The 14,441-nt window shown below is 35.5% G+C and overlaps 1 protein-coding gene across 2 annotated transcripts in view; it reads left to right on the top strand.

Annotated features, from left to right (window-relative positions):
* The first annotated feature begins 374 nt into the window (after positions 1–374).
* LOC117173193 (facilitated trehalose transporter Tret1-like) overlaps positions 375–14,441 on the top strand; it is a 27,555-nt gene continuing 13,488 nt past the window's right edge. Inside the window, exons 1-2 of one of the 2 annotated variants that reach the window (XM_033361638.1) lie at positions 375–412; positions 12,287–12,451. The gene's annotated coding sequence lies outside the window, so the exon portion shown is untranslated. The remainder of the gene's footprint in view (positions 413–12,286; positions 12,452–14,441) is intronic. The other variant, XM_033361621.1, reaches the window with a different exon arrangement.

The following is a 14,441-nucleotide window of genomic DNA, read 5'->3' as shown; positions in this document are numbered from 1 at the left end:
TTATTAAAAATACCATAATCAAATATTATTATCGTAGACAAATTTTGGTTTAAGTTTTAAAGTTTTTCAAGTTATTGTTTTAATTTGAAATAATAATGATTAAAAAAGTATTTTTTCAATGAATAATTTTGTTTAAAAATGCGCGCAGTACTTGAAAAAATATACAAATATTTATAGATATAGAGTGACGTTACGGAGTCGTTGAGTAAACGTAATTGATTACGTAATCAAAGTGCAATGTTAGAGCTGATTAGATATTTCTTAGTTGAAAGAAATAATTTTTTGTTTTCAAACAACATATTTCTTTCAAGCATTACAAATTTTTAAATTGAATTCGAGGAATGAAAAAATTAACCGTCATTTATAATAATTGCTATTTAAAAGACAGTTTTTATTTAGAAATTTCTTTCAGGTGACGTACAATGTTTCTTTTTATATACTATATATTATTTTAAAATGGTATTTAATTCTGTTATTCTACGAATTCCTAGCAACTTTAAAAAATGGGCTACTTTTTACGATTTTCATTTCGAAATCTTTGTATTGAACCAATATTATTTTAAGGGCATGTGATACTTAGAAATTTGTTGATTTTACCAGTTTTAGGTTCCCCCGGCTTTTTTTCTAGAATAATAAATATTTTGTCATAAAATTTTGGGAAGTGATAGCGAACATGCTAACGGACGTCCCCACACACTTTTTTGTGGGTTAATTTAAAAAAGTTTTAATTCAGCCAAATGTGATTAATTTGCATAGCGCTTAGGAAATAGTATCGATTTTTTCAGTGTTAGATTCACCCGGCTTTACCTAGGATAAGAAATAGTTTGCTTTCAAAATCTGGGAAGTGATAGCGAAAATGCTAACGGACGTCCCCGCACACATTTTTTGTGTTTTTTCCAAAAAATTTTAATATTGCTAACAACGTGCATGTATATTTCGAAGTTATGTGTGTTACAATTCACCTGAGCGTTACTTCCAAACTAGACAAGTTCTATTTGAGGAGTATAAATTAATCATCTAGCTTTTTCTCCTAAAACGCATAATGAGCTACAATAATAACAAAGTTGACTGACTATTTGCATACAAAATGGCTATGATAACTTTTAATCTACTAACATAAAGAAAACAAGCGCATGTGCTGAATATATACGTAACATCAACTCGACGAAATTTCAGATATATTTATGAACACGAAAGAAATATATATATATATATATATATATATATATATCCGGATTTTTTCTGGGGGGACGCCACTTAAGACACAACACAAAAGAACACAATACATGCTTGAAAATTTGATACACAGGTGCACTAATTCAATCACGCACTCCGCTTAAGGTCATGCTCTTCGGTGACCACGTGACCAAACTAGGGACCGGTTATGAGTATTTTTTGTTGTTCCCTGTGTCCACATGGATTGAGATATCGTGCTCAAGATTTGACAGATTAAATAAAAAGCACTGAAGAACGTTTGTGTGCATCAAAATGTTTATAATTACGAAGAAAGTTTTCTTGTAAAATACTATAGGAATAGAAACTAAACTCTTAACGTCGATAAAGTAGATGCATCGATTAAAAAAAACTCGAGGAACATCTTAGAATGTGATACTCGAAAATCCGTCCAAGTCCCATCTTGAGAAATGTGCACCTTCAGAAAATAATTAAAATTTTCTAATGGTTATATATTCTTGTGGATTTTTTGTACTGATGTGAAAAAATTGTAAGTTAATAACAAAACCAATAAAAATAAAATTTTTGTTTTTCATGTTTGTTTTATTTTTTTATAATTTAAATTTTCATTTAATTTTATATTTATTTTATTTTTTATTTTATTTTTCGGGGACGAAAAACAAGACGCGTCAGACGCTGAATCCCGCCGATTGGTTCAATGTCAACAATAGTTATCAGCTGTTCGATTCAACGTCAAAAATTAGACGTCAAGAATTATGGAAGTTGGTTGGAGAACTCCTAAGAGTAAATTTTAGCACATTGCTGGTGTTGATATGTTTCCAATTTGAAATTTATGTTTTATTTTTAGGAACATTGGTTATACGCGAATCAAACAATCTAAAATGCATCAAAACAAAAATGATCTGCAAAGTGCTATAACTCAAATGGTAATATCCTATTTTATCAATTTATAAATAAACTTTCTTTAAAATTATAAGCATATTGATGTATACAAACGTTCTTTAGTGCTTTTTAGTTAATCTGTCAAATTTTAAACGCGATATCTCAATATGTGTGGACACAGTGAACACCAAAAGAAATGTTCATAACCGGTGACTAGTTTGGTCACGTGGTTACCGAAAAGCATGCCCTAAAGTATGAGTGCCCAGATTGTTTGCGACCGAGAAACTTAATCCTCTACTCTCATAAGAAGTGAATAATCGGAAACGGCAAATATTATAAAACATTGATTCAAAATATTGTAAGACCTTACGCACTACTCTCGAAATACTTGTTAAATTATTATTATAAGCTACGAAAAAAAGTGGTGAACCTTTTTTTAATGATCACTTCGAGTTCGTGAATTATATCTTAACATTCGTACATTATCGATGAAAATACATGATAATCTTACGATTTATTCTCGTATCCGAAACCTAGCTACAAGTTCGTGACTTTCCTGTGGTTTAATTTTTTACGTGTAGGACAGGTCAAAAATAACATATTCTGGGATTCGAAATTGCTCAAACGCGAAAAAGTCAAAAGTTTAAATTGAAACGTTAAAAATGTGAAAATACGCCATTTTCCATGCTCCTGCAAATCAGCGAGTCGCCTTCTTAAGGTGTTAGCACAAGAAAGTACGTGTGCAGTATGCTGGAAACAGCTCACGCACGAGCCGGCCGTGTACGCACAAAGAGTACCAACCAATCATGTGCGATCTGTCGCGCTGCTGCGGTGCGGGCTGGCTATGTAAACTGAAAATTTTTTGAGCAAGCAGCTGTCTTCTTAGTGGCAACGCAGCGCCACCACGATGCTTGGTGCAGTGGCCAGATCACATTTAAGTAAGCGATAGTACAAAAAGTGCGAGCAGATCCTTTCGCGTGTGTTGGGATCACAGCAGTCCCACAAAAGAGAATGAAATGGCCCCACGAGTATAAACTATATGTATAACTCCCAACGAAAGTCGGCGTGAGGATTCCGTGCTCCCGCCTAAAGGGAGCATTACTGTACCAATACTGTTGGGACTACAGCTGTTCCAATGTGAGAACACAGCGTTCCCAATATGAGAAAGGATATGTACCAAGTTGCAGGCGAGCAGCGCGCGACGCTTTTGGTGTTCCAGCTCCACCGCGTGGGCGAGGAGCTCGCCCAAAAAGTTTTCAGTGTACCGTTCACATTTCGGACGGTCACTCGAGACGCTACAGTTATCGAAGTTGCGAATTTGTTTCGAGTGCCGGACCGATAGGTGAACGGTACATAGCCAGTTCGCACTACAGCAGCGCGACAGATCGCACGCGATTGGTTGGCGGTCTGTGCTTGTGCACGGACAGATCGTGCGTGAGCCATTTCCAGAATACTGCACGCGTATTTTCTTGTGCGAACACCTTTACTCTTGGTCGCTTTTTTTTTGGAGTCGATCATCTGCTTTCAGTTTTCTTTCTCAAATATGCCTACCTTGAATTCGACCCATTTTAAATTCAATGTTTCCAGCTGCATTTAGATTGAAGTAAACAAAGATTTTTTGTTGTAAATATAAATTAATAAAAAATTTTAATTTATATTTCACAATTATATGTCATTATATTATATGTCACAATTGCCATCTAAAAGAGATCTTTTTGATTAAGTTTTATTCAAGCATTACAAATGCAAAGAATAAATATCCGAGGGCAAAGGGCGAGGTAATCGATTAACGGGCGCGAAGCGCAAGATTCAACCGTCGCACGCCCTAGGCGCGTTCAACGCGCCTGCTGTAAACCTACCTACTGCAAGATATTCATAAAGTATGTGAACAGTTTAATAGCATAATAAACTCATTTTTAGGGAGAAAAGTATTAATTACACAGGGCCACAAGATGAAATTGAGGTGCAGCATCTTTCACCCTAGTTGACCATTATGTTTTTGTGGTCGTTGATCACGATCCCGGTGTCTATATGACCCCATCACGTCTAGATCAAGGTCAAATGAAAGTCAAACACGTATATGGGTACTGTATGTAGACTCGTGTATATCTGGGCGTTTATGTAGGTGCTGTGTTTCTATGTGTGCCTATCCATGTCTATGTGTATACGTATGTGCTGTATGTGTCTGCAAGTAGATCTGTGTTAACTTACGTGGGCCCGTTTGTATGTGTGTGCCTACGTGTGAGTGCATCTGTGCTGATTCCGCTCATTTTCCAAGGGATTTTGGCGCTATGGAAAAAATTGCGGGTGTTGAAGCAATTCTAATTCAAAATTTGAGTTGAGATGTTATAGAACGAGATTATTTAGGTTGAAAGAATGGATTCTTTTAATGGAATCTTTTAATGGAATTTTTATTTGAATATCTTTGAAACTACTCCAAGCTGCTCTCTCATTAGTTGTCATTCTTATTTCGAATTCATCATAATTCATCAGTTCCCTTATTTTGGAGCCTTCGAAAACACCTTTATTGATTTTTATTTCAGAAATATTGAGACATTTTTCAAATATATACTTGAAAGCATCGTTCTCCGATGACCTCATTGCTTTGATAAGCTATTTGAATAAGCCGAGTTTTATATGTAATGGTGGAAGGATGACTTTATGACTAGGAATGTGACTCTCTTGTAGTATGTTTATAGATCCTGGAGTTAATTCTTGCATGAGTGGCCAGTCCTTTTTGACATATTGTTGGTCTCGGGCACGACTGTCCCACTCACAAATAAAATCTGAATACATTGTGTTTCCGCTTTGTTGACCTAATAAAATACTGGTTATGTTCAAATCTCCAACTAATTGCCACTTGTGAATATCATACTTCAATTTTTCGAGTAAAAAATGGAGATTATTGTATTGTTCTTTCAAGATCACTAAATGACCAACCGGTATAGGGGCATATATGTTTCCATTGTGAAGTAAGACAGCTTTCAAACTCCTCACTGATGAATCAATAAATAGTCGCCAGTCACCAGCTAAATATTGAACACCTTTATACGTATTTATCTGTCCTTCAACATCATTGCAATAAACCAAAATCTTTGCTTTAGAGAAGAATTTCAGGAATGGACGATCTCGATCACGATAAAAACTCACTCCAGTACCTAGAGATAAAGATTTGCCGGGTATTAGTCAAGCAGAAATAGCAATCAATGTCATTATCTTTTGGCTCTCGCCAGGTCGTAGGAGAAACAAATATTTCTTTTTTCTTTTCCGTGATTCGCAGGGAGCAAGTGACACATAATATTTTTGGAGTACAAAAATTAATGACTAATTTCCCTCAAACAACGCAAAAGTTGTTTAATCAATGACAACATGGGGTTGCTGATAAACTTGTAGTGTTAGACTCTAAAAGGGCCAAGCTTTCCACCAAATTAGAGCTGCGGTCGCATGATGACGACGATTGCTGGCCCGCTTGCTCACCCTGACCAATCGCTGATACTGGGTTTCCGAGTCCCTGTATCGTACGGTTACTTTTTCTTGTGCCTGCTATGACGCCTTGAACGCCTTCACCCAAGGACTTCGCCGGTGGCCCGTTGCCCACCGTCACCACGTGGAGGTGCCTTAGGAGCAGACACAAAAAATGTCAATTCACAATGTCCCTTCTTATAGCATATTATGTAACTCATAAATCTTGGCCTCTATTTGACCTGGAGAATGACCCTGTTGGTCAAATCTAAGGTCATCCCTTACGGTAAAAATGCTCAAAAGTTGAATGTGATTTCGTAAAATGGTAGGCCCATGGTCTGAAATTTAAAGTCGGTTGAATGTAAACACTCAAGCTTGAAATTAAACATTAATTAATTCAATTTCTAATTTTAGATTCTGAACCTATCAGTTCAAGAAATCACATCCACCGGGATCGTGATGAGCGACCCCAAAACATAAAGGTCCACTGGTTCGAGACCCGTTCATAGCTAACACATCAGCTGAGAGATCAGAAGAAGGGTTTGACCTCTAGATTACCTCCAAATGACCTTCAGAGTTCGGTTAGACCAACAGGTCAAGACGTGTTCGAACATTAAATTTTCCGCTCTTTCAGAATCCGCAGTCAAAAAAATTGTACCAATCGAATTAAAGTATTTGACCTTCATTTGACCTTGATCTAGACGTGACGGAGTCGTATGGGTACCGGGATCGTGATCAGCGACCCCAAAAACATAAAGGTCAACTAGGCTGAAAGATGCTTCACCTCAATTTCATCTTGTGGCCCTGGGTTATGCATTGAGAAGATCGTATGCAACGCGATGTGAAAGTGCGATAGTCTATTATAACAGTAACGGCGAATTGATCTGCAAAGCGCACAGAGCTATGCTGAGTGAGAAAAGTACAGGAAAGTATACAAAACGCCACATTGCAAGAAGCCAAACAACTGCTGACATACATAGGCTGCGACGGAAAACGGAGATTCGCAGGAAGACAAAAAGCTTTGCAGGGCCCGACAAACACTACCGAAGCGTAGATACCGAGGATATGACGCCTGTAGAATTTGAATTTAAAAAAAAGAAGATTTCCTGCACGCAGAGAAGTCAGGTCAACCTGTCGCACTGGCCAAACGAGTAATTATTATTACCAAGTTCAAGGGCAGATACATCTTACCAAAAATGCACACTGCTACTATGTAATATACAGCAAGAATTTCCTGACCTACGAAGGCATCAAACAAGACGATGATTTTTGAAAAATCAGGTTGTAAGAACATCTTATCGGGTAATTTTATCAATAAGATATCATGTGGATTAATGATACATAAGTAGACCTAACGTACATGTCATCAATGTAATTTGTGTTATGAACTTTTAGATTTTGATTGGTCTGACTATTGCCGGAGATTGTAAATTCTGAGTTTTCGAAATGGTTGGAGAAGATAGATATAAAAGATCCTCATAGCAAATGAAGGGTCCATTGAAGAAATCTCAACCGAAGAATAAAGTAGGAAAAAGCGCAATCGGTTTGGCAAAAAAAGAAAAAACGAAAAATCCTTGACGAAAAAGGCAGTACCTCCAAGATTCTCCACATACGATTAATGATTCAGAAGAAGACAACGTCACTCCAAGGAAAATAGAAGGGAGTAACAATCCTTCCAAATTGATTAAGAGGAACAAAAAGTAATTTTATAAGAAAAAACTTTTTTAATATTCTCCAATGACACAACCCTCCGCGATGTGGCCCATTTGATTTGCAGTACCCACAGTCTCTATAGGATCAAATTTAGGGACAAAAGGGCACTTGTTCTCACCCTCATAGATTACTTTTTTCGCGCACAAAGGGCAACCGATTCAGGATATTTTCTAAACTTTTCAAAACAATTCATGTAACATTACAAAGAGTTCAAAATAATAGAAAAAAAGGTTACAACATTTTGTTAAATCCATTTGATTAATTATAATGCATTTTTACTGAATTTGCCGAAAATTAAACCCAGAACGATCCACCGGGCTAGTACGCTACCCCGTTCAAAGTTCAAGGTACGCTTCTGACTAAGGGCATGTGCAGTTTGGTCCGGGACCCTAACTATAATTCACTTCAACTATTCGGCAATTGCAAAAATCTTTTAAAATACTAGTAAAATTGATCAATAAAATTCAGATTTATTATAAATGATGCAAAATGTTAATAAATACTCAAAAATGAGGAAATAAAACTCACAATATGGCTATTCATTTTATAGCGGAGCAATTAGAGCACAGGACCATCCTGTGCTCTAATATTGCTCTAATAGTCTTAAACAAATATTGTCTGGCGCTTCAACTCAGCACACAGCTCACGTGAAACCCCTATGTTACAAGTTCGTTTAAATCTCGCTATTCGTCGTTATTCGAACCAGGCGAGTCGAATCATGCGAAGCGTTGCCAGTATATCTATATTGACACACTGCTGCTTATACGCCGAGTGTTCGCGTATGAATACATTGAACGGTTCAGGTTTCGCTTTGCCCCACCTAGCGCCGTTTGATACTTCAACGTGAGCATTTCATACGTGGCGCTGCTCCGTTTTCGCATTTTACAAATCCCAGCTGCTCGTTGTTTAAACGAAGGGCGTCTCGTATTTTTAATCGTAAAAGTTGTATCTTACCGACGCGCTGTGATTCAGACTTCTTTACTGCTCCATGTCAGTACTTACTTAATCGATGTAGTTTGTTATTGCTATAGCGTCGGTTCTATCTTCAAACCGATAAAATTAAATGAAGAGATCCAGTTCCACTTTTTTACCTACAGGTTTCTAATTTATTTATTACCGTAGAATCCGAATTGCAACAAGTTAAATGCCCATCTTGCCGGTTTTTTTAGTACGATAAGGCATAAATAAGTATAATTTACATTTAATATAAAAATGTTGAACACAATGTCGAATATTTTCGACAATGAAAACCAAAATACAAGTTTAAGCGCACCTAGGGTGCGCGACTGTTGGTTGCCGCACTTCAAGCTCGGTCTTTGCATTTCTCCCACATTCGTGTACGGACCTTTCAAAATTAAAGATCAACGGATCGAGAACTGTAATTTTGTTTTTGTGAAATCTCTTTTGTTAAAGCTCTGAAGGCTTTAGCGAACACATTTTCATTACGTATCTCGTGCTTCGCACTCGTTTTTGCCCAAAGTCTCAAATTTTCTACATTATGCCTAACACTTTTATAGCAAATATAAGGCATTTTTTATAAACCGCTGCCTGGGATTGCATATTTAGATCTTGCGAAATGGAGTAAAATTTGTATTTTTCATGATAACTTTAATATTTGTTTCTTATTTTGCATTAAATTCTATTCTTAGCTACGCTGAAACATGTACCATTTCAATAAATTTATATCATTAAAATTCGTAATATGTGTTACGTCTCAGGTAAGATGTACTTACCTTGCTATAAAATAATTGTTTCTAAACTAATGCTACTTTCTTTTTTTTTATTCTAAATTTGTTAAAAATTAGAAAACATGAATTGAGGAACAAACAAAACGAAAGGTTGAGACAACCGAATTATTGATTTAAAACGGGCTAAGATACAGAATTATAATTGTTTAAATCAAGTTACATTGAAAAAATAAACAAAAGAATAGCAATAGTATTTTCAGAAACTTACCAAAGATTTAATTTGTACCCGCTTGGAATAAGGCTCTTTGTAGAAACTCGAGAGTCCTAGTGAGGGAGTCGATTCGTAGAGTTGGTCGATCTCCTTTCCTTTGGTATCGTACAATAGGTTCCATAATTGCTTTGTACAATAGGTTGGTGGTGTGTTTTCTTTGGAGGGCTTTCTTGATAATTAAAGGGGCTCACAGAGTTTAAGTTGAAACTGACGTTGAGTTATTTTTATCAGGTAAATGATATTTTACTGAGTTCACTGGTATCACTGATTCTAAAATTTGTTTCAAAAGTTCTGGAGAGTTCTTGGGGAGAGATTCGACAATATAAATGAACTTTTTATAAACTTGCGAAAAGTTGTTGAGCAGCGGTTCGATGGTAGAAATAAACTTATCTTGACCCTTCAAGACGTGGGTATATATAGGCAGAAATCTGATCAGGGGAGGTAAAATAATACCTTGGTGGACTCTTTTCTAACTTTGATTTATGGCATGATGACACAGATCTTGGAATATTGCGTAGGTGGGAGGCCACGCGCCGGTCTTTGCAATGCATTCTCTTGAGGTGTAATCGAAGACCACATATCATTATGACGTTTATTGTCTTTTCACCAATTGGGCCATAGTAGATGGGCCTCGCGTGTTCCTTCGCGGGGCTTGCTTTCTTTTGATTGGTTATGACGTCAATGACCACGCATTCACATGATTCACATTCGCACTACTTTATATTTCTTAGAATTCGACATAGAATGTATAATATGATTCAGAATATAAATATTAAATGTTTATGATAATAATAAAATTGATCATAGTGATGAATAATAAAAGATAATAAAAGATCAATTTATAAATAACTCAGTCTTCGAATATAGAATATAAAGTGGTTTATGTATCTATGGTCGGCATAGTAGGGTGTTTCGGATAACCCTTTCCTAATTGATAAGTGTTCCTCAGAGAGTGTTTTTATAATGTTTTATAATTTTATTCATTTCCAATCCTGTTTTTAACGATTGAAGGAAAAACTACGCATTGTAGCAAAAAAAAATATTTTTTTGACCATAAAATGGAATTATTGCTTTTTCATTACTTGTATTTGCGATCAAAATTTGATTTTTCGATTTTTTGTTAACAACATTTAAAATTTTATCTACACAATCCTGTAGGGCCTTGAAAAAGTAACGTTTTTCTTTTTTGAATTTTTCGAATATCACGTTTCGTTTGGCTTTAAATGTTCATTTGCGCTTAATTTTTTTTATTTTATTAAAAAAAGTAATAAGGATAAATTATTCGTATTTTGATTTACTATAAATAGCCGTCGAAAGAATTTCAAGTATTAATAAAAGTGATTTCAAAAATTTTAAAAATGCTCTAACTTTTTAGATTTTAATCAAAAAAAGCTAGCTAACGAACCTGACCTTCCTTTTTATATCCTCATATAATGTACCAAAGTACAATCCAATCGAATTTTTCATTTAAATGTTACCGTGTTTACAGACTACAACGGCAACAACAACAACGACCACAACGACAACGACGACAGACAGACACCAACGTAAAACGTTTTTCTGACCCAGGGGGTCTCAAAATATCGACCTTTGATGGAATCCTCTAAAGTCGTTTTTCACATAAAACTAACACTTTCTCATTAGGTTGAGAATGTAAAAAGTCTAGACAAAAAGAATATTAGATGAAATTTGCACCAAACTTTTGTCTTGTACAAACGCCACATCCATTTTTATAATACCACTCTTTGCTTTAATCGAGTTTTCTTGTGTTTACTTTTCTCTTTCGATTAATCTTTCTCTTATTTAACGCCTGTCTCCGACCAGTATACTCGCTCCGCTCATGCTGCAAGACTTGGACAGGCGTCAAAAGCGAGAGAGAGGAAGATAAAAAAAGAAAGATGGAACAAAAGTAAGAGCTTCACAACTCTCCGCGGAGCCACTGCAGCGAAGAGAAAAGTAAAAACATGGCTGTGCTACGATGTGTCTGCTACAAAACGTGGTTTCTCAGTTTTTAATAATTATCAAATGTAATTTCGACCAGATATGAGGAAAAATAAATACACCACACAGGCATGAAATTAAAAGCCCAGCACTGTGCGATATGATACCCTCGGCTTCCCCTCGGGCATCATCGCACAGTTTGATTCTAAATTTTGTACTGTCTAGTCTCAGTCCCAGCACTCGGTAGGTTTTCTTTACGAATTTGAGTTATTCAGATTGTAGCTAATTTTTCGACAGAATCACGATTTAGACATACAAAAATTGCTGAAGTGAATTCAGAAAATCATAATTTTGTGATAAAATATTTATAAAATTACAATACGTAATCGCATAAATGCTCAACTTTTAATTAAGTTTACACTATTACATATTTGAGGTGATGAATAATGATTATTGCAGGCAATTGAAATCTCAATATAAGAAATATATTCTTAGCAAAGATATTTTGAAAACTGTTTAAAAGCATTTTATTTCAATTGAATTATATATAATGCGCCACCGAATTTCGAACCTTCAGGAAAAGAAAAATAAGTATCGATAGTCCTTAAAAGTGGGTCTATTGCAACAAGTTTGAAACTGGAGCTTTAATTTTTAAAAATTAATTTTCTAAAAAAAGTAGTTAAATAATTATTTAAAAAATAAAAAAAGTATCGAGGTGGGGCAGAGATCGACAAACTAAGGTGGAGCACGACACGTCGCAGTCGCGCCATTCTAAGCTGTGCGGAGAGAACAGCTGATTTTGATCCTCAAATCTAGTTTCACTTTTGTGATTTCGAGGATGTGATACCAGGTGTGAATATTTGTCTAGCTGTAAGTTATTTTAAGTAGAAACAAATGGTGCGTTATAATAAGAAAAGAATAAAAAATTTATACAGATGGTCAATTGAAATTGGCCATTAATTGTGTAACTAATGGGGAACCCATCAGAGGTACAGCAGCAAACTAGGGCATACCTAGAACAACTTTTCAATCCCACTTTAAACTTGTCTCTAAATCTCCCAATGAAAATAGTTTTAAATCAATTTACTTCTATTATATTTTACTTTTCTTTATTTAGTATTTTAATATTTATCAGCTGGATTCCAAAGAGTATTTGCCGATGATCAAGAGAGAAGTTTATGCGAGTACATTGTTGACATGGAAAGCAGATCACAGGGTCTTTCAGTCAAGAAGTTGAGAAAATTGGCATATGTTTCTGCACAGGAGTTGAAGATTCCTTATCCATTCAAACAAGAAACAGGTACATAATTTCCTTTCTATAAAGCGACATAACCTACCCACATTATGTAAACCTTAGTCTTATGTTTACAAATATAAATTTTGATTATTTATGTTTTTAATTTAAACATGAATGGCAGGAAAGGATTGGATGATGAGCTTTATGAAAAGGCACATATTGTCAAATAGAAAAGCTCAGAATACTTCAGCTGCGAGGGTCAATGGCTTTAATAAAGAGGCAGTAGACAAATGTTTCGTCTTTTTAAGCAAATTAAAGACAAGTATAATATCCCTGCTAATAGCATCAGAAATGTTGATGAGACTTCGACATCTACTGTGCCTAAGACATCTGTGAGAGTGATTGCTAGAAAATGAAGAAAGCAAGTTGGTGGAAAAACTATTGCGGAGCGAAAGGAAAATAGGACTGCAGAAGTTTGTATGTCTGCGAATGAAGTATACATACCACCAATGCTTGTATTTCCAGAAGTAAAGTCATATCCACTATTTCTTGAGGGAAAGCCAGAAAACTCATGTGCAGAGTGGGATAAAAGTGGTTCTGCAAATGTAGATATCTTTCTTGTTTTTTTAAAAGAATTTATAAAATTTTCAATGGCTTCACCAGATAATCCTCAGCTGCTGTTGTTAGATGGACATTATTCACAAGTGAAGAATCTAGCGGTCGCAAAATTTGATAAAGAAAATGGAGTGACTATTCTTTGTTTTCCTCCCATGGCACTCATAGAATGCAGCCGTTAGGTGTTGGTTTTTTGAAACCACTTAATGTGTGATATGTTGCAAAATTGAAATCATTTTAATGCAATGGATGTCTAGTCCAAATGAAGAATATATTTTCATTGTACGGCAAAGCCTGACAAAGCAGCAGAACAAAACAGAATATTAATTTAAATTAAATTATTTATTACATTACAGAACACGTTGAAAAATGTAAGAAAATTATTACTAAAAGTACAACACCGAAGCAAACAAAAGTACAACGACTAGTGTTAGACGTTAGTTCTGCAAGCTATGATAAGTCTGATAAGTCTAACGTAGTACTTAATTGAAACTCAGATGTACCACTGTCCGTACAGAAAATACCTAACTTATTCTCAACTGCCGATCTGGGCCCGATAAGATTTTCCACGTGTGGCCGCAAGGGGGCAGATTGTGTGGCTCGCATCGGAACTACGTCGGGTCGCGTTAGGTTATAAAAGATTATGTTAAGTTTGCTGTTATCGTTGTGATATTGTTTTGTTTATATCAAAATTTAAATGCCAAAGGCAAAAAGTACATTGCGAGTTCGGAAACATAGAATTGTTAGAGAGATTTCTTATATCCGCAATGAAGACGAGGATAAACATCCGGAAAGCGCTTACCTCCGATTAATTCGAAACTTCGTATACCTATGTATTTTCACGAGCTGATCACGAATATGATAGTGAAAATACCCGCTAATTACCATAGGTTTTCAAGGTAAAAACCCCAAACAATTATTACATTTCATGTTTTTCCGTGTTTTTACCCTACCGAAAAGAATCTTTGAGTATATACTAAAAATTCTTTAGATCAAAGAAGCTTAGAGAAATTCTCCGCAGGCACTCAGGTAGATATTTTTAAAGGTCCAAGAAGCTCGTTTAAATGGTCTGAAGGCTTTAAAATATCCTTTCCGAAATTTAAATAAGAATACGATCATAAATAACAAGCAGAGAGGCTATCTCAAGAGAGTAGCCGACTCTCAAGGGTCCTTTGTTAAGCTTTCGGATTAAAATGTAAAAGTAGATTTTTTTAATTTCATAGTTAACAGCCTAAAACATAATAATTCGGAATCTATGGGTTTCGATGACTTCAGATATCTAACTTTTTTTTAATGCTTCAAATTGGAATTAATAGAACGTTTCTCGTAAATGGAATGTCACCAGTTCAGTGGAAGCTTCTAATGTGTCCCCTAAGGGTTTACATTTTTCTTACACCTTCTTTATTCCTTTACACACCCTCCACACACTTACTTGGTG

Source organism: Belonocnema kinseyi, chromosome 1 (assembly GCF_010883055.1).
Source record: "Belonocnema kinseyi isolate 2016_QV_RU_SX_M_011 chromosome 1, B_treatae_v1, whole genome shotgun sequence".
NCBI lineage: Eukaryota > Metazoa > Arthropoda > Insecta > Hymenoptera > Cynipidae > Belonocnema > Belonocnema kinseyi.
Note: the sequence above shows the minus strand (reverse complement) of the source record. Positions and strands in the feature narration are given on the sequence as shown.